At 43.1% G+C, this 19,909-nt stretch overlaps 1 long non-coding RNA gene across 6 annotated transcripts in view; it reads right to left on the bottom strand.

The window, feature by feature from the left end:
- The window catches only part of LOC139609787 (uncharacterized), a 207,458-nt gene that overhangs the window by 67,874 nt on the left and 119,675 nt on the right, over positions 1-19,909 (bottom strand). For 5 of the 6 annotated variants that reach the window (XR_011685358.1, XR_011685357.1, XR_011685360.1 and 2 more), the window contains one exon: positions 11,937-12,026. This is a non-coding gene — a long non-coding RNA (uncharacterized lncRNA). Of the gene's footprint in view, positions 1-1,622; positions 1,750-11,936; positions 12,027-19,909 lie in introns of all 6 variants that reach the window. The other variant, XR_011685359.1, reaches the window with a different exon arrangement.

A 19,909-nucleotide genomic window follows, 5' to 3' on the forward strand; every position in this document is an offset into this window, starting at 1 on the left:
TTTCCCAAAGACAGATCTGTTGGCAGCGCCGATATAAAGCGACACCCTGGTGCTGACAATGTTTCTGTCAACTTATTGAATCCTCGGCAGAAAAAGGGGGCAATCTTGGAGGCAGAGCGCAATCTAAAACATTGATAAATAAATATGGGAGATATGAATATGTTTGTTTGTTTGTTTGTTTGTGCTGGGTGTCGATTTAATCCCCGCTCGCCTTAGAAATCTCCCCAAAGACTGATTGGTGTCATGCACTGCAATTAACTCCACGAGCACCGTCTATAAATCAACTTCCTGAACTCGGCGTGGAGGAGATGATGTTTTTGAAATTAGCACCATCCGCCGCTTGTATTGTGGGGGGAGGGGGCAGGGAAAGGAGAGGATGGGATTGAAGGGGGGGTGGGAGATTTTCAAAATAACGGCCCCTCTGATATCTTATATTCAGAAAACACGCAGAAACAAGTTTCAGAAAATCACGTTCATTCTTCAACGCGCCGCGGGGGGAAACGCACCCGTGCTCATTTTCTTGACGTTTTGAGTGGCGAGCGTGCTTTTTTATTTTAACTGATCGTCTGTTTGGTTGCAATTGAAGCATCGGCGCCTCCCTCATATTCACCTCCTGCGCTTTCACGGCATTATGAGCCATGAGTTGCTGTCACTGGCTTCACAGAAGAGAAACATTTAGGTCAATTATCATTCCATTCAGAATCATGCTTGACTACTTAGATTAAGAAAAACACTTATTTGCCCACATGGTCCAAGCAGAGTAATATTTCTCTGACTGAGACCATCGTATCAAGAGAATGCTTTATTGCTTTACTTATTCATGTTTCATTTGCAATTCCTTGTGTGAGTGTATGTGTTTGCATCCTCAAATATATACAGAGTGTGTGTTTGTGTGTGTGCATTCCCTTGCAAGTGCAGCTGATAACGCTAATCCTGTTTACTTCTCTTTTCCTCTCCTCAGTATTTCAAATATACCTTACGCCTTTTCTTGACTTCAAGGCGTATCCGTGGAGGAGAACGCGGCCCCTGCCCCAGCGATCCAGTGCGCACACACACACACACAAACACACACACAAACACACACACGCCAGAACAAAGGGAGTCCCCCCATATTCGATTCCGTCTCTGAATATGTAAAACGCAGCAGCAGCAGCAGAGTCAACGCTGAGAAATTACCAGAACTATCTGGGCCATTGACAGGCCTCCCCTGTGGTCAAATGGGCCACGGCTGTGTTTGGTAAGCGCCCCCTCCGCTCGGGTTTCTATGGTTCTCCGTAGATAACCAGCAGGGAGGAGATGCACTCGGGCAAGCTCTGGCAATCGGGTATGAGGAATTCGGACGAGTGTGACTGTGGTGTTGCACTCTGCCCTTAAAGCCTTTTTTATCTCCTCTGTTAAAGGGGCAATATGATTTTTTTTTTTTTACCAAAAGGACAAAATGACTGTAATTTTATCTGTTGGCGGTTGATGGGGTCATTGATCAGTACCGATGGCTCAAACTTCACCTGCTGAGATCTGTGGCTTTCAAAACTCACTTTCTGGATCTTACTCGCTACAAAAATCTTTTAAAGAAGAAGTTTGTCTCTTCTATTCCCACATGCAGTGATACAGGGCTTCCTGACCTTTTTGGCTTACGATCCCTGAAACTGAAGCTGTGTCGACTTGAGGTGCCTTCATCACAGGTTGCGCTTCTCGATAAGCCGTGATTCCTCCATCTCAGATTGTTTGACTAGAGTCAGTTTTAGATCCCTGAAGAATAAACAATATTAGAAAAAGTCTGAAACGCTGCCCCTAACCCTGAACTACTTGATCTACTTGCGAGGTTAGAAACCTTCCTTCTTTAAATACTGCAGCTGTGTTTTCTGATTATAAATAGAGGAATTGAATAGTTAGAATAGAGCAGCATTAGCACCATGGCACCTACAGAAAGAAATAAGACATCACTCTTCCTACTCTGACTTAGGAAAGACTCAGACTTTCACTTTAAATTGTTGCCTTTCATGAAGAAGATATGTTGGAGGTGCTGTGCTAAATATATGTCAGAAGGTTTCGATAATCCTGCCCTTTTAGGTGATGATATTTTGAACCATTTGTGATTCCCCTGACCCGTTGGCACCGCTGTGGCCCCTTTTTGGCTCGCCAGCGGCGTCAGGGGAGATCCTGATTCACAGAAGCCATGGCTGCTCCTCAAACCCGCCGGCAGATGCTCCCTCTCTCCAGCCTCGCCAGCCGGCAACGTGCCTCCTCTGACATGCCTGTGTGTCTGTCTGTCTGACTCAGTCTGTCCATTCGTCCGTCCATCTGTCCATCAAGCGGCTGCAGCCTGAAACCTTGATTATAAACATGCACACTGGCATTTAAAGGGGAAGTAAGTGGGGTATTTGCCTTTCTATAGGACATACAGGGCCCTATAATTCAAATATCTAAAATCAGGAAAAAAGATCCAATATGTTCCCATGAATCATTTATTGGCTGACGTGTTTCAGTGCCCACGTTGGCTGATGAATGATTGATGGCAACATGTTGCAGTGCTGAGCTCTTTTTCTGTTGCTGGATATTTTTAAACCAAAACTTGAACATTTCGGTCAATTACAGAAACCACTGTACCTGAAGGAGTTTTACTGCTGCACAAATGAATGTTTTGTATATGTACAATGGGTCAGAAGACTATGTGTAATGTGTAAGACAGTTATCCTGACTCTGTAGTTAGTCGGAGCTCTGTGGAGTGTTTTAGCGTCTTTCAGCTGATTGTTTTGGCTCTACTGTTAACGCCTTCATCGATGATGTTTCCAGCAGCAGGCAGCAGAAAAAGCTGAATTTAATTCAAGTTAAAATATCACAACAGCATTGCACAGAGAACAAATAAAACCGAGACAAATAAAAGATGGAGTGCTGCAGTTATTTCTTCATGATAATTAAGAGGCTAAAGGCTCGTCTAAACAGATCGGTCTGCAGACAGATTTTAAAGACGGGGAAGATGGAAGGAAATGCAGAATGTAAAATGCTCACTCACCTTACATACATAACATTTATAAACATTACCACAGATTAAATGAACAGGAAACTTTCTTGACAACACACACTTGTTAATGAATAAATCATTCCCTTAATGACTGGAAGTTTGTTTTCTTGTGTGTTTTTTTTTTCTTGCTGTAGCTGATGAACCCTGGAATGGGGCACCGGCCATCTGCGGTCGTGTGTGTGTGTGTGTGTGTGTGTGAGCTGTGGTCCAGCGTTCACTGGGGAGACTCGGCTGCTGCCCCACTTTTCTCGCTCTCATGTCGGACTGGGACCATCTGACGGGGCTAAAGACCAGTGTCACATGTCTATATTTGGCCGCCGTCACCGCCGCTGCCAGAGCTCAGCACTGCAGTTGTTTTCCAAAATGCGCGGGGCAATCGATGATAATGAGGAAGGACATTTTAATTAGGGCTGCCGCAACCTGGGGACGACATGCGGGCTTGCTCAGTGGGGGGGCGAGAGAGAGGACGGGAGGAGGTCTGGTCACTATCACACCTACTGGGAGTTTGACTGGTGAAAGTCTCACTGCATTTTTAGAGGGAAATTAAATCTTAACAGATACTATGATGAAACATTTCATATTTTTGTTTTATATTTTCCTCAGTCTAATGTTGTTGCAAATGTACTTTAAAGTTGAATTAAATAGGAAGAGTCATCACAATACTAATTTGACCTAAATTAGGTGAACCTGCTGAGTGAAGGTTTTCTGGTTCAAAAGCAATGAACTGACCTGACTGGACAGTTTTCAGCAAATCTTTAGTGAGGGGAGCCAATCAGGATGAAGTCCAGCTGTGATGTATTTCATCCAGTTACCCTAGTTACCACTTTCTGACTTGTAAATATCATTCATGTTGACATCCAGATTGAAATTACTGATGTTAACTGGACTGGACTTTTCTGAAAGCCCTCGTACATCCAGCTTGGAAACATGGACGCATCATATCAGCCAAAGGACGACATTCATGGTTATCACACCTAAATTTAAAAGGACAAACCAACCGATGTGAATGTTTGCAACGACATGAACAAACTTGTGACATTAGATTGATGCTGCATTCATGGTATGGAAAAAACAAACCAAAACTAAATTCGGTTCGGTAAGGTTTTACTTGCTGTAATCACTTGTTCATATTTCGTTGAGAGATGCACTTTTAATGGAAAAGCAGTTTTGGTTATCTGCATAATCTATTCAAACATTTATGTGAAGTTGTAGCAATGAGACAACCAAGTGAGTGTCTCACTTTTGTGTTACTATCCCTGCACTGAAATTCATCAAGCATTAACCATCCAGGGGAAAACAAAGAGGGAAATTCTACTCAAAAGTCTCTCTCTTTTGGACACATGAGTAAGTCACACTGCTAAAGCTTCATATTAACTTAATGATGTCAACATTTTTGAGGACAGTGGATTTTGACCTCCATCCATTAAACTGAAAGTGAATTAGGATTACAACGAGCAAAAACTTTTTTCATGCTCATATGAGCATTAACTTTCAAAATTGTGAATCCTTTGAACTTTTTTCCAGCAACAACTAACCTACTGATCCCGAATAACGTCTTGCTAATATAGTAACCTGTTGTACGTGACAGTAAACTCCAGAAAGTTTTTCAGATGCATATCTGCACACACATTCCACACAATTATAGCAGAGACAGCTAACATTAACATATCTGAATGACAGCCGTGCACATTGCTGACATGCAGCCTGGACAAGCATGTTCCCATCCTTCAGAATTTCCTGACATGCCTGCAGGTTATAATAAGCTATTTGTGCATTCTGAAATCAAGTAATAAAATAACTCAAGAGTGCAAAACTCTTGTACAGTATTGCAGTCACACAACATGAAATTTGCATGAAACCGCCTGCAGAGAAGGACATAGTTTTGAAAATAAAACTCATTAAAGATCAAATCATTTCTGTGGAAAGAAAGAGAAGAATTCCAATGAATTTAAAATTAAAAATTGATTATTTCATAAGGAATTTTCATGGTATGACCCATCTCGCTCTATGTTCACATGCAGAGAATGACTTCTAATGAGATCACTAGAAAAATAAACTTTAACTTTGAGATCAGTAGGATCACAAGCAATCATCAGCAACGAACCAACGACAACAAGTATCTGCTTGTCTTGAAAATGTTTATGTATACTAGAGAAATGCAGGAAAAATAAATCTTTCATGAATGTGAAAAAGTGTGTTTTATACAGTATGTACTGGCTATATGTGTGTTCCTGATGGAAACAAAGGAAGTGGCCCACTGCCACTGTATTTAATATTCATTCTACATCCCCAAGCAAAGACTACAAGGTGTGAGAAGAAAAGCCTGTGCACAATCACACCAAAAATGCACAAGTTGGGAATAAGTGCATAAATTATCATCTGTGCCAGTAATCAAAGTGGCTTGCCCCTGTGCATGTGCACAAACAAAAGCAAAACAAATCCGCAGCATGATCTGAACACTTCTTCACCTTATGAAAAATGAAAACAGGCTGAAAACCTGGAAAAAGCCAATGGCTAGTCGCGCACAGCGCGCTAATCAACTTAAGGCAACATCAGAAAGAATAGGTAATTTGAGACACAAAAAGAATTAGTAATTTGGGAGGCACATACCCAAGTGGCCAAATTATTTATGCCTAATGGAACGGGGGTGTGTGCATTCATTTGCAAGTAACCAATCTGCTTTATTACCTGTCACTGGAAACGCTTGCTAATGTAGCTGAAAGCCCCGCTTCGCAACGCCTTTAATTAGAGACTGAGGTGTGGAGGCACTTCCTGCTAGAAGAGAGATCCTTTTTGTACGTTTACTCCGGTGTCTGAAACAACTCTCTGCTCATCTTAAAGGTGAAAAGGACAAATAGTTTCTGCACACTTGCCTGCAGAGGCCTAAACATTATAAACATTATGGCTCAAGTTTGTGTCAAAACCTCATTATAAAGACAATAATCTTTCATTTGGTTTTGTCAGAGCACTTAGAAACAATATTTAAAGTGTTAAATTCAAAATATACCCATCTAATTATATTTTTTGCCTGGTAGCAGCTTCAGCACATACAGTCAACACAGGATGTTAGTTTTAAGGTCATAAACGCCTCAAACTGATCATAATCCACATGTTTGCTGCTTCGAATGTTAACAGAGAAACCTTCCTCTGCAGAGATGTACATCTGCAGAAGTTGCTCTTCAAATATATGTAATGAGCTGCTGTGTTGCGGCGGCGTTGGCACAGCGTAGCAGCACTATGGTCGTGATTGGCTCTTTGCAGTCTGCGTACCCAGAGGAGGCTCCCTTAAGAGCAGATCTCCTGTTAAGTATGAGATCCCTGAGAGAAGAAGCGTTGGAAGGACTCTGGTTTCTTTAAATATACGGGGTCGTCTTGGGAATATAATGGTTTCCATATATAATTAAGAAGAATACGACGTTAGAGGGTTTGTGTGTCTCTGTGCTGCACCTTAATGGCTGCAGCGGCTTGATGCACATACGGCGTGAGGGGAAAGCAGCGGCTTTATTTAGAAAGACTCACATGGACAACATTTACATTTAAGACTGTATTTCCTCAGAGGATGCAGTGCAACCATGGAGGAAGCTTCAGTTCCCAGATTGACAGAGGTAGAAGCAAGTGAAGGTGAAGAATCCACAGGTCAAAGGTCACAGGGAACACAGAGATATCAGGGAGGAGGAAAGTCAGAGACAAATAGAGCAGAAAATCCAAACTGAGGCTATAATTTATTAGTTATTAATGTTTTTGTGATTAAAGCAGTATCATCCTGTTAAATTCTGAAGTCCTCTCATCTAATTATGAAACATGTTGATGCAGGAACATGTACAACAAAGAGTAAAGGTGTAAATGTGGACTAAAGTAATACTGCTTGATGTAATAATAGAGGGATTTTTGCAGAAAAATACAAGGAAGTAAAGATATAGTGTACTTTCGGTGACCTAATTTGAAATGAGGTGTACATAACGACCTGGAAAATTAACTGACAAGGTGAAATTGTCCTTTTTCAAGAGTCAACCTGACAACTGACGCAATGAGTGACAGATATGGGCTGAATCACCTCTGATTAAGTCTGATGAGATCTGGTTCTATTAGGAAAAGCCTGCCCATCTGGAAACACGTTCACACACATTCAAGGCAAAGCCAAGGACATACCTGGAGAATATAGAAATTTAAAAAAAATTCAAACACAAACTCACTGTTACAGGTCGCCACCTGCTTCCAGATCATATCTTCGTCCATAAAAGGAGCAGCTCGTCACCCCTCCCCTGCCCTGCAACTCATCATCTGAGTCACCACACTGTGTAGTCAAACTTTAGGAGAGCTCCGGGGGTCCATCGGCAGGAAACGAGTGCTAATTGTGCTAATGAGCTTGTTTGGATAAGCCCTTATTTCTCTCTGCTGCCCCTCAGCGTCACGAGCGGCCATCTGACTTCCAGAGACGCCGGGTTAAGTGAGACGCACTTGGGATGGACTGGTTCTGACGGTGACGGGCCCCGGTCGAGGTTTGGTGCGCGGCGTGGCCGGTGCATCCATCACCAGTAATAAAGCTCTTTGACACAGAGGCCTGCTCTCATCCATCATCGCTCATTTAAGATACAAGTTTGGCTTCGGTGTGACAGAAGTGAAGGATTATTGCCATTAGAGGCAGATCTTTTGTTTTGATGGCCCCTCTTAATGGGGTTGCATTAGGGGGAAGTCCTAGGGGCCAGTTTTTGGGTGATTAAGCAAGCAACACATTTACAAGTCTCTAATTGAGAGAACAATGCCAGGAACCTACAGAGTGCAGAGCTGTAATGAACTGAGGCTCCCTGAACTAGCTTCATGATTAGCTAACGCTGCGGCTTGTGAATACGCAACAAAATCCTCTCCCACTTCCTCCTGTGGCAGAGGAAGAGTGACTCCTTCAGAGCTGATTTGAGGAGGATTACGGGAAGCAGACACTGAACTAAAGTGGAGGACTGATGGAAAACTACAGTAGAAGTAGATTTATTCAAGCAGCTGAGAGAGGATGTGTCACTTACTGCTTAATTTGGCAAAAAATGACTCACTGTATGTTACACATTAGTTTACATGAGAGGATATATTCATATAGGAAGTACTCTGTGTTACACTTACTGCTTTGAAGTCAAATAATATAAATTACTGCATTTTCAGTAATTTAATTTACTCATCAGAGCTCATTTTGGTGACATGTCGGTCACTGAGCAGCTCGCAGTGAAATACAGCCTCAGCAGACAAGTGAGAACAACTGATGTCAGCCAGGTGCAAAGTCACAAGAAAAGCAACTTGATTTACTGTGAACAAAAAGTTGCTCTTATCTGATGTTGTTTTCGACGGAAACCTGGCTAATGCAAATCTTGTCTGTAGATCATATGATTAAAAGCAGTTTCTCTCGTCTCTTTGACCTGACATTACTTAAGACGTCTGCCTGAGATCCAGTGAGTTCATATTTCCAGCACATTTCATGAGCCACTCACTGATTGAAATGTCCAAGTTAAGTTGGATTGCCATCTTTTCAAAATAAAACCCAGTCTAACTTTTTTCAGACCTCTCACACACTGTGTAGGGAAGGGAAACTGATATGCTTCCTACAAAAGTGTGTTTTTATTTGTGCCATTTGCTGGTGATTAATGAAACATGCTCTGTTCCATCTATCCTGTCTTTGTTCACACTGAAGTGAAATCAGGTTAAGTGGATCTTGTTCCTGCGCTGTGATGTCATATTTCACTGCAGCTCTGTATCTCAGGTTGTTGTGTGCCGTCTCGTGCCCTAATTAGGGAGCACTGGAAAAAAAAAAGAAAAAAAGGAGGCAGCCAAATGAAGCAGTAGTCACCTGAGATGAAGGACACATCCTCTGTGCCAGGAGACGCTTCACATTTGATTTTTTATTTATATTTCTGTGCAGTGCAATACTTGGGGAGGGAAAAGTGGGTCAATGAACAGATTTGCAGAAACCAACTTTGAAACATCCATGTTGTCTTTCTGTCTCTGGTTAAACATAGTTTTGTATCCGATTCCCCAGTGCCAATTACTCATTAAAAATGTTTAACAACATTTTAATTGAAGAATTAATTACCTTCGGCTGGGCAAAACCCTCCTAAATTTCATCTGGGGAGTCATCAAATGTACAGAGGAGCAGCCATTGAAGTGTCAGGCAGTGGGTGGAGGTGGTGATTGGCGCAGAAAAATTACATCAGCACGGAAATGTAGTCCACTGTGAGTCAACGGCGATACACACGTGATAATTCATGAGTAAACACGTCGGTGAGTAAACTGCTACGATGTTCCTCGCAACATGTGGCTTCATCCTGCAGAACTGTAGCTCGCAAAGTCTCTGCCAAGACAAACACCGTTCACAGCCTCTGCATTATTCAGAGCATTTGACTTGGAAACACCAAAACAAGGACGGGAAGAAAAAAATGAAAGATTTACTTTTTCCCCTCAAATAAATGTTTTAATCGGCCCCTAATCTGCACAAACAGACCCTAACATAAAACAAAAGGTCCTTAAAGCAATGAATTTAATGACTTCATGTTTCTTACGTTGCCAGCTCAGAGGACAGGCCCACCTTAAAGGGTTAGTACGCACAAAATAAAATATATATATATATATATTCTCTCTCCTGGTGTCAAACCATGCAAATTGTTCTGGTTTTATGTTCTGAGATTCTGAGACTCTGCACAGGGTTTCTTGTTCTGTTTGATAAAAAGACAGAGTTTCTTTTTTACCTTGATGTTGTGGCTTCAAGAAATTAGGACAATTACTACAAGTCCACTTTCACAGTGAGTGGATAAGATAAAGCTGCAGGAATGAGAAATCAAATACTCACAAGGCTTCAGCTGAATATTTAAAAGAACACACACTTTTGTTGATCCACTGAAGCTCCTGGTTGGGTCTTAATTAGGTTAATTATTAACTTATTAGACTCCAGACACATGCAGGTCCTGTGTCTGTACCACACTGCACACATGATGTATTTTATTTGTCTGCTGGCGTGTACGGTCTGCACTCACAGCTCCTCGGCTCATACATCTTGGGTCGTGTAACTCTTGTGGACATGTGCAGAGGTTTTATTAAAACTTGAAATTATGTTTGTGTTTCTTCATGTTATAATGACACTACTGCTGCTACTGCATGTTGGTCCCAGAGGAGAGATTCCTCTTCTGTTTCTGCCTCTTCTGTTCCAGTTACAGGGGTTTTTCGGGAATTTGGGGAAATATAAACATATAAATTGACTTTACTGATTACATAATTTAACAAAACATGATACTTGATGAAAAGTGGCCCCCGCATCCAATATTAAAGATTTAAAGTTTCATTTTTTTTTAAGAGAATACAATTAAAGGAGTGTCCTAATTAATGTCACTGCTCAACCAGTGAAAGCTCGTTCTTTAAATGTTTAGATTGACATCAATTCCCCACTAATCAACATCCTTTGTGCTGCTCAGAATCACTGAGGGTGAACCTTCTGACTTACACCTCTCCCCCCTCGCTTTGTCTGTCTCCTCTTTCTCTCCTTGCCTCCTATTTAGCCTGTGCATTTGATTAGTTAATCACCCCCCCCACACACACACACACACACACCCACCACCCCTTCCTCCCCCCCAGTCCTCAGGTGGAGGCAGAGCGCTCGGGCTTCTCATCCAGCCAAGCTGTTCTTTTGGAAGGGAAAGGAGGCAGCTGTGTTTACAGCCCGGGTCCTGGCGTACATTTAGCAGAATCTATTATTCATATCGCTCAGTATCAGAGCGAGATCTCCAGCCACCTGTCTCACTGACAAGCTCGCCCCCTTTTGTGGCGCTTTCCGTTCGGAGCAAATTACGCTCGTCTTGATGAATTGAGTTTTTATGAGCGTTGCTGTAGCGCCTGGGCATCCTCGCACCGAGCCAGGGACCATCAGGGGCCCAGGGAGATTTTTCTAGTCAATGGGCAAACGTTTGGAAGAATGTAGATGCAGGGAGGGAAAAGAGGGGAAATCAGAGTGATTTTTACCTAGAGCTCATGTCTTCTGTCAGGGTGATTTTTGTCCACTGTCTGCAGCTGTATTCTTGCCAGTGTGTAATGATGTTCTTACACCTGTCAGTGTTTGTTTCCCTTCCTCTCGCTCCCTGTCTTGCATCCTCATTGTTGTTTACCTCTCTCGCCTGAGTGCTGGCCCTGATCTGAGATTTGAAGAGTGAGCAGCAAGAACAAAGGCTTCCTTCAGAATTGGTTTTCTCTGAGACACAGCTACCTGACGAGTCTGCCGGCGAACTATCTCCCTCCTTTGACTCTGTGTGAACATTTTTAATTAACGGGGAGGTGCGTTAACTCGATGATAAGCACCCCTGATAACTTATAACATGATTCATAATTTATAAAGATTTTTGCTTTCATCTTCACTAGTTTGCATAAAACTAATTACTCCGTAAATGGTATTCATTACAAAATATATTTTTTTCTCTTTTCACACGGGCACGTAAATCACGGCACCCAGCTACCAAGTGTTGCTCTGGGACTGGTTAGCATGCAGAGAAGAAAGGTAATGATGAGTTGTTAGAGGCGGTGTCAGGGGCAGACCTGCCTGTCTCTGTTTGTACTCCATGTTATGCAGCTTGAGATTCATTATTTTAACTCCTCCAATCTGCAGCACAGAGACTGATTTCTTCTGCCTCATGCAGGTAAATCAGAACCAGAAGAACAGGAATACTCGCACTTAACTATCTGTAATCTCTTATTCAGTCAGATACAGTGTCACTGATAGTTTCCCTCCGACAAGCTCTTATCCTACCATAGGGGACTCCAAAATCCAGATTACAATAGTTTCCCATCACTGCATGAAGCAGTGGATCCTGATTATAATCTGACTTTGTCTCCATTTGCTGTTTTCTGTTTTTTTTTATTTCAGATCCAAAAGGAAGTCAAAAAGCTGCCTTACCTGTAAATCCTCTCTCAGGTAGACGCTCCTCACCACTGAAGGAAACTCTTCCTCTGTTAACCGCAGAGTCTTGCAAGTTAAACTTCCTCTCTGAAAAGAAACAAGCAAGCAAACAACAGCAAAACAACTTTAGTTTAGAAGGGGAGAAAAAAAGAAAAGTGAGATGTATAAATAAACATGCTGAAACACATTGCCTGCCTCACCAGTCTGTTTTCAATTCCCATTCGATTAAAGTGTCCCTGCAGGAGCCGGTGAGGTTGGGTACGGGGTGAGGTGCAGAGACATAAATCAAAGCGATCCAAGGAATAGTAATCCTAGCTGAACATTTTGGACTGATTGATATAAATAACATTGTCCTCGCCATCTGTCCAAAGAGGGACCTTTCCAGTTAGTGTTGAGCGGCAACGGCAGAATAATTAATGAATGGTGTCCTTTGTGCCGGTAATAAAGAGGAGACAAATTATGTTATAATCCAACTGCTGCTCGTTTGTCACAGCCAAATAAAATGTCAAATAAAAGTGAGGGGCCACAGTGTTTGTTTAATGGAGTGCAAGCTACCTGCTCCAGAGTCTGACAGCAGGGTGGGATGGCTGTAAAAAAGCAAAGCCTGGATTCAAGTCTGCAGGAATCCACTCAGACTGAATGTGGTGCTGTGTGCTGATTATGTGCTGCACATTTAACAAATGTCCACAAACACAGATGAAGAGTTTTCTTCCAAAATGGCTCTGGATGTCCATTCTGGAGTTAGATCATGACCTGGAAATGATCTTTGATTACTAATCAAATAAAGAATATCCAATCTGTGTCTCTGACTCAGATTAGCAATGATTACACACCTAAAGAGGATGTTGTGAAAATTATGGTGGAGCAGTTCAAACTTATTCTCTTTACAAATTATGTTTGGCTCTAAAGTCTGCAGGTGATGCTTTATAGGAAATCTTGGGCAGTTATTGTAGTTGCTAGTCTACCAAAGTCGTGATCTTCTCAGACGCCTTGAAGGCTTTCAATTGAATCTATCACGAAAACATGTTTATGATATGATGCTAGAGGAGTAAACACGTTCCTCAGCATCTCTATGGATTGGTATTCCTGCCAGAGCATGTAGGTTAGATGTTTATCTAACTCTTTTCATATGAGGAGTTGTGTTGTACACGATCGCCATTTTTGTTTCAGTTGTATACACTTGTCTAGAAAAGTGAAATACTTGTAAAATGTTTATCTTAATGTGTGTGAAGATGGTCTCGTTATTTCACCAATTCTGCTTTGACCACGAAGCAGAGGTTACATGTATTGGTCATCGACTTCAAGATGACTTGATGGATGATAAAGTTACAATCAACAATGTCAGAAATTATATGCTTTCATGGAAGCATAACGGCTTTGTGCTGGGGTCAAAGGTCACAATGTACTGCAGTTGAAAAATGCTTGTGAGCACAAATATAAATATAAGGACAGAGATTAATCTTTGACAGCCCAGTGAACTAAATCACCAAACCAAGAATTGGATTTCTTTTTCTAGAGTAGTTGTGCATGTGTCATCTGTATGCCTTACAAGGAACATCTGCTCAGGTATTCATAACCTGAGATCAAGGTTGGATTGCTGTCATTGATCGGCAGAGGCACCTAAATTGAATTTGTATCCTTCATCTCACCTCTCTGCAGAAACCCTGCGCTGTCATAACCAGAGCCCACACCGAATCTTAAGCCCCTGAGCAAGAGGCGATGTCCAGAAAGAAGGAGGAGCGCCGATGTCCCGTCAGCAAATTTTGATTCTCGACACATGTGGCGACTAAACTGTAAGAGGAGGTCGACGAGCCAAAGCCAAACAGCAGACTGGAACATCAGTCGACACTGAGGTGCTGATGATGACCAATATCGATCAACTTTCTGTACATTTCTTCAGTTCAGTTCTTTGGAAAAAACGAGCCATTGCTCGTTTTCCCTTTAAAATATGGCGTCTGTTCCTGGATTAAACACATGTATATGCTGAAAATGATTGGCCATGTCTTTGATCCCAGAGGAGCTTTTGCGAAACCCCCATGCACGGTGGCGACGCTGATGCTACAAGCTGAGGACAAAGTGCAAGGTGAACTTGAACTCTGAGAAAGTTTAGAGGCATCCTGGGAAGCAGGGATGAGGGAAGAGCTGCCAAACTGTTCTGGCACGGTAAAGGAGGGAAGAGGCAACCTAGACAGGAGTTGAACACTCTGCAATATCGCCTCCAGGTCCATCAATCACCCTCCAAATTAAAGGCGAGGTGAAGCTTAGGCTTCACCAGCCACATTTGACATCAGTCTCACATCAGACGGTGATGAGGACATCACCCAGATCGCGAGGATGCTCCAAAGGTACACTCATTCCGCCCACGTCGGCGTCTCGACGGGGCCCGCATTATCCGCGCCAACAAAAGGAGGAGCCGCTTTGTGCAATCAGCACTGTTCTGTACATATTAAACAGCGCAACATTCTCAACTCAGGTTCATTTTAATTAGAGGGGAATTTGATCACTGCCGTCTCCCACGGGCGCTTTTGATGTTAATAAAACAAGCTGTACCTTAGCAAAGCAGCGCTCTCTTCCAAAGAGGGGGAGCCGTGGGGGTGAAGGCAGGGGGGAGGAGGAGGACGAGGAGGGAGGAGGCAGAAAAGAAAAAGTTCCCTCTTCAAGTCAAAACTACAGGGAGGCGTCAGAGGAGAGGCTGTGATCCTCCGCCGTGTTGGGAAGCGGCGAGTGAGCGTGAACAGAGGCTGCTGAGGAGCTCAGAGGGATTATCAGTGTCGACGGCCGCATCACTACCTTATACATGCAGACCATCTCATAATGAACAGCTGAGGTGTTCCCCATTATTGCTCTGACACTTTGGTGTATTCGTTCAATAGATGTTAATAACAAAAGAATTACAAGATGAGATGAACCTCAGCATCAAAGGATATTTGTCTGGTGATGATTTCACACAGTCTACCTGAACAAAAGGTTATTTTCCAGAGTCCCATCTGGGGGTGAAAAGTCATTGTGTGACATTCATGACTGAATGTTTTCAGAATTTAAAGGTCTGTTTGAATGCTGTTAAATTAAATGCTCAGACGTCACATATGTTCACAAATCTCAAACCTGACTAATGCTAATCAGCTTTATGTATTTCAGAACATACTTTAGATATTCAATTTCTAATTTTGGAAGCTACATTGGGAAACTTTTACCACTTTTAGTCAACTGTTTGAGAAGTTCCTGAGTCAAGTATCATAAATTACACTAGAAACAGTGAGGAAGAGAGCGTTTTGAGTCTTTAATGTACTGAACTAAACTAAAAGGCACCATCACTTCAGTCAAAGTCATTGTTGATTTCTTTATTTTTAACTTTTTCAAAGGATCCCATAAGGTCCAGAGGAGACTGTACAGGTCTGTGATGTGCAGTTGTAAAAGGTGAACTGAATTTTGGAATAAAATTCAGCATCAGAAGCTGTTTGTACAAAGGGAGTCGTTCACTCAGTGAAGTGTCATATGTGGGAACAAAACACTTCCTCTTTAGCACACACTGTAAAGGCCCATAGTGTTATCACATTTGCTTTTATTTTCCCAATAAATGAAGTGAATGGTCATCTGTCCCTGAAGTAAACGCTCCATCTCTCCTGTGCCTCTGGGCAGGTCGTTAAACGGCCAAACGAGCGATGGAATGAGTAAATAATTCAACAAATAGATGAATAAATAAAAGGGGTCGGACGCTGCGGTGGTTAAGCAGAAGGGTGGGGGGGGGGGGGGGGGGGGGGGTGATTCGACTGGGGAGCCACCTATGGCAGAGGGAAGGCAGCTTTCTCTCTCTGAACATGTACCGTCTGTACAATCCTGAACCTTGGCACCGGTACAGGCATCTGCTGCCGGCCTCCCTCTGCCAGTCCACCGTATACACACAAACATCTGCTTCCCTGCACAAAAAAGGGGACACGTAGCACTTGACAGGTCTGCATTTCGCCATTCCGCCTGGCCCCGCTCGCCAGTTCTTTACACAAAAACCTTAATGCATCCTGTCAAGCCATTAGCCGGTGATACGATCAGCTCACAGGCCCCCATTAAGCCATCAGTGTCCACCTGTGATAAAGACGACCATTTGTTTTCTTAAAGCCCTACTTAATGTCCGTTTAACTCAATTTGTCAGGAAATGTACAACAATTTCCTCCCCCCATGGTCCTGAAATCTGGTCGGGGTTCAAAAACGCCAAAGAGGAGAGGGAGGGAGGGTTTTTTTTCAGGATGCATATTCAAATGAGAGGATTAAATTGCCTCTCATATTGACGTATCGTGTTGCGCGAGCACTGAGAGGTGGCCTGTGTTTTCCCTCTAAAAGCTGAGTTTTGGACAGCAGGGGCAGGAGCTGGAGGTTGTTTTGCCTCCATTAGCCTCGGTCCACGGCCCCTGCTCCCTCTCCTGACGCGCCCGTGACAGCACTCTAAATCCAGCCCGACATTATTACCGGTGCACAAGCTACGACGCTGCTGCAAAAGCATAATAACACCTTTTAAAACAACATTGTCCCCGATGCTCGCAAACACACATGTCAAATGATCACCCCCCCTTCTCATCCACATCCCCGGTGAGGACACCTAACAGCCACTGAAACATCTGTTTATGTTTTGTCTACAGATACATCATTTGGATTTTGGAGGGGCGGCGGCGGTGAGGCGAGGGGTGAAACATAATGATCCTTTGCTGTGTTGTAATCCCACTAAATCAGATATTAACTCCAAAAGGGAGATTAGAAAGCTATCTGGCAAATAAATAAACAAATAAATAAAGACAAACATCATCTCCCACAACATAAGTGCCTCAGATTGGCAACAGTGCCCCTTTTTGGTGTATACGACTGCCCCTGCTGCCCCTTCTTCCCTGGCGGTGGGACGGCGGCTCGGCCAAGCAGGCAGGAAGTGGAGGGGCCCCTAGTAGTGGCAGCGGCGGCACTGTCGACATCTGTCGTGGTTGGAGAGCTCAGTGCACAGGAAATGGGGTGTCACGGCGCGTGCTTGTTGGCCATTATCCTGGCATCCTAATGAAGCATGGGCAGTCTCTGGATGGCATGTTGAATGCACGGATGGGCAGAGGCAGCACACACACACACACACACACACACACACACACACACACACACACACACACACACACACACACACACACACACACACACGCCATCCCTTCGCCCTCACTCTCCCCTTCAAATCCTCCCCCTCTTGCCTGTTCCTGGTGCCTGTATCCCATCTGCCCGAGCCCCCAAACTGCACCCAATGGGACGGAGGCTGGTCGGGAGCGCATGCGCCGTGCACCGGGCGTTTTCCTGCGACAGGCTGAGCGCGAGGCCATTAGGCATCTCAGCACGGCCGGCGTGTGATTGGAAACACACAGTGAACAAGTGTCCTCTCGGCATGGATGCTGCCTCATGCTAGGAGAGCTGGGCTGCGGCAGCGCGGCGCCATCAATATACCTGGCCCTAATGGTCTTCGCACCACAGATCAAGTGCTGTTTGTCGGATTCCTGAAGGGGCTTAGGTGGCTGTTTATTGACACAACAAACAGAAAAGACTCCCCTGACTGAATGTACTTCCACAACATTTTACCACAAGATGCCCCTGATTGCACATAATCATATATCAAAATGGCAATTTATAGAAATCTATGGACAGATGATGCAGTTAAGTGTCTGAAGAGGTCAAAACAGTGAACATCTACTAGGCAGAAGAGGAATACTCTGACTTTATAATTGAGTAATTCCAAACCCCAGAAAAATTTATAATTATAAAAACTTATACTCACTCAGAGTTTGCTGCTAAGAAAATTAAAAAGGGTCATGTAGAGGTCAAACCAGTGACAATTACAGATATCAATTGGCCTCCACTCTTGTTTAAGCTTTTATTGATGCAGCTCAGCAGCGAGCGGAGAGACGGGGCCTGTTTTGTTTTGTCTAAGTGGTAGTTCACGGAAATCTATGGAAAGATGATTGTGGTCTATGACTTCAGAAATCACACAATGTGTGTCGTCTTAGAAGAAAAGTATCACTTTGCTTTTATCCTTTAGCAATTTCAGAATCTAGAAACTGCAAATATAACTCAAACAGTGCTGCATATGGATTTATCTTTCTGTGAAATCTGATTTTTTTTTCATTTTAGCGGATGGTGAGATGAAAATTCACCATTCACGAGTTTATATCCAATGTAAAAAGAAAAATATCACGTTCATGTTCAATCACTAATTCAAGAAACTTGAAAATAACTGAAAACATATTAAAAGAGGTCATGTCTGGGTCAAAGTGAAGTATTTTTTCTATATACTGTTTGTATCTAAGACAAATACACATATAAACAGATTTACTCAGTGAGAGCTATAATCATGCAGAGGCCAAACTAGACCTGCATATTTATGCAGTAATGTGTCTTTGAAAAGTGACAGAGATAAATATCTGAGCTTGTGTTTTCACACAGTACTCAGTAACATCCAGCCTGTTTTGCTTCTCTCCACACAAACGATCCCTCTTCAGGTAAAGAGTCTCTACTTACTTGTCTGCCCATAACTGTAATGGGCTAATGTGCCGAGTAAATGTAGCACTACAGCCCTGAGTGCTTCATCAATACGTCCGACTGATGCAGGACAGAAGGGGGATTATCACGAGCGCCAGATGCTAAGCCACTGAAACTGCACACAATCAATTAAGTCCTCTGTGCATACAGTAGCATCACACTGCAGCTGAGTTTATCCAGCAAAAATATCACTCAGCTCACTTCCGAACATAAACAGGAAGTTGGTATCTACAGCCTTGCCAAGGTGCAGGTGAAAAAGGGAAACTTCATTTGAGTCCTAACAAGATCTACTTAGATCACATGATGATCACTGAGTAAACTCCATTTGCTGAAGGAGATGAACCAAGATGAGGCTGAAGACTCTGGAAAAATCTGATGGAATGAGTCAAGATTTACTGTAGAAATGGCGGCAGTATCAATATTTACTGACTAAGGCTTTATCATTTCAGTGTGACCTGCACTTTTAGGTTAATTTGTAAATCACTGACTGGAAAATTAATTTAGCAGAGCCACACAGGTTAAAACGAATCTGCAATGACACACGGACATGAATCAGTTTTTGAGAGTGTGGGTGCCTCATCCTGTATGTGCACAGACACACTCGACAGGTCATTTAACACTTTAGCCGACAGCAGCAGCACAACAGACTCAGAGGGAGGAGAAAACATCTCAAACGCCAAAGCACTCAGTGATGGACTACGCTCATTTTTCACCTGTGACCACTGCAGATCGCTTTATAACGATCCCATCTCTTTGTCAGAAAGAGGGATCGTCTACCTGCGCACGAGCCGCCCCACAATCCCCTGCAGCCACAGTCCTGACAGAGGAAGTAGGTAGTTAACCACATTACCTAACGTGTCATGATGAATGCTGCAGCTCTCTGCGGGGTCAAGGGTCAGGCAGCCCCCCCCCACCGAGAGGAAGACAGATGAGGTTGGGTACAGCGGCCAGACACCTCTCTCACTCAGCCTTGTTTTCTTTACCCCCAAAGCAATCTGATACCTGATTGGCTCTCAAAGGAGCCCGGGTTTGATGGCACATGATTAACGCCAGCCGCTGCAACACGACCTGACACCGTTACTGTAATTACTGGTCCGGCTCAGGCGGAGTTGAGCTAATTCTGCTCAGAAATGGGTATTAACTTAATAACACAGGGTGTGTTTCACACATTATGCTCGTATCTACCACAGATTGCTATAAGGAAACGGTGATCCAACATGTTTCCAGTTAATTTTCCATTTGTAGTTATTTCCTGTTGAACAGGAAGCAATAAGTTTCAGGTGTCTGGTTTGTCTTTTCAACGAAGAAAGAATAGAGAAGAACTAAAGCAGAATTAATCAAAGACGCTCAAATTATAAGAAGGTAAAATCTGGAGGATTAACACCAAAAATATTTATATAAAACTAAACAAAAGAAAT

This window comes from Trachinotus anak, unplaced genomic scaffold (genome assembly GCF_046630095.1).
Source record: "Trachinotus anak isolate AG129_WGS33_773 ecotype Australia unplaced genomic scaffold, CSIRO_AGI_Tana_v1 ptg000026l, whole genome shotgun sequence".
Taxonomy (NCBI): Eukaryota; Metazoa; Chordata; class Actinopteri; order Carangiformes; family Carangidae; genus Trachinotus; species Trachinotus anak.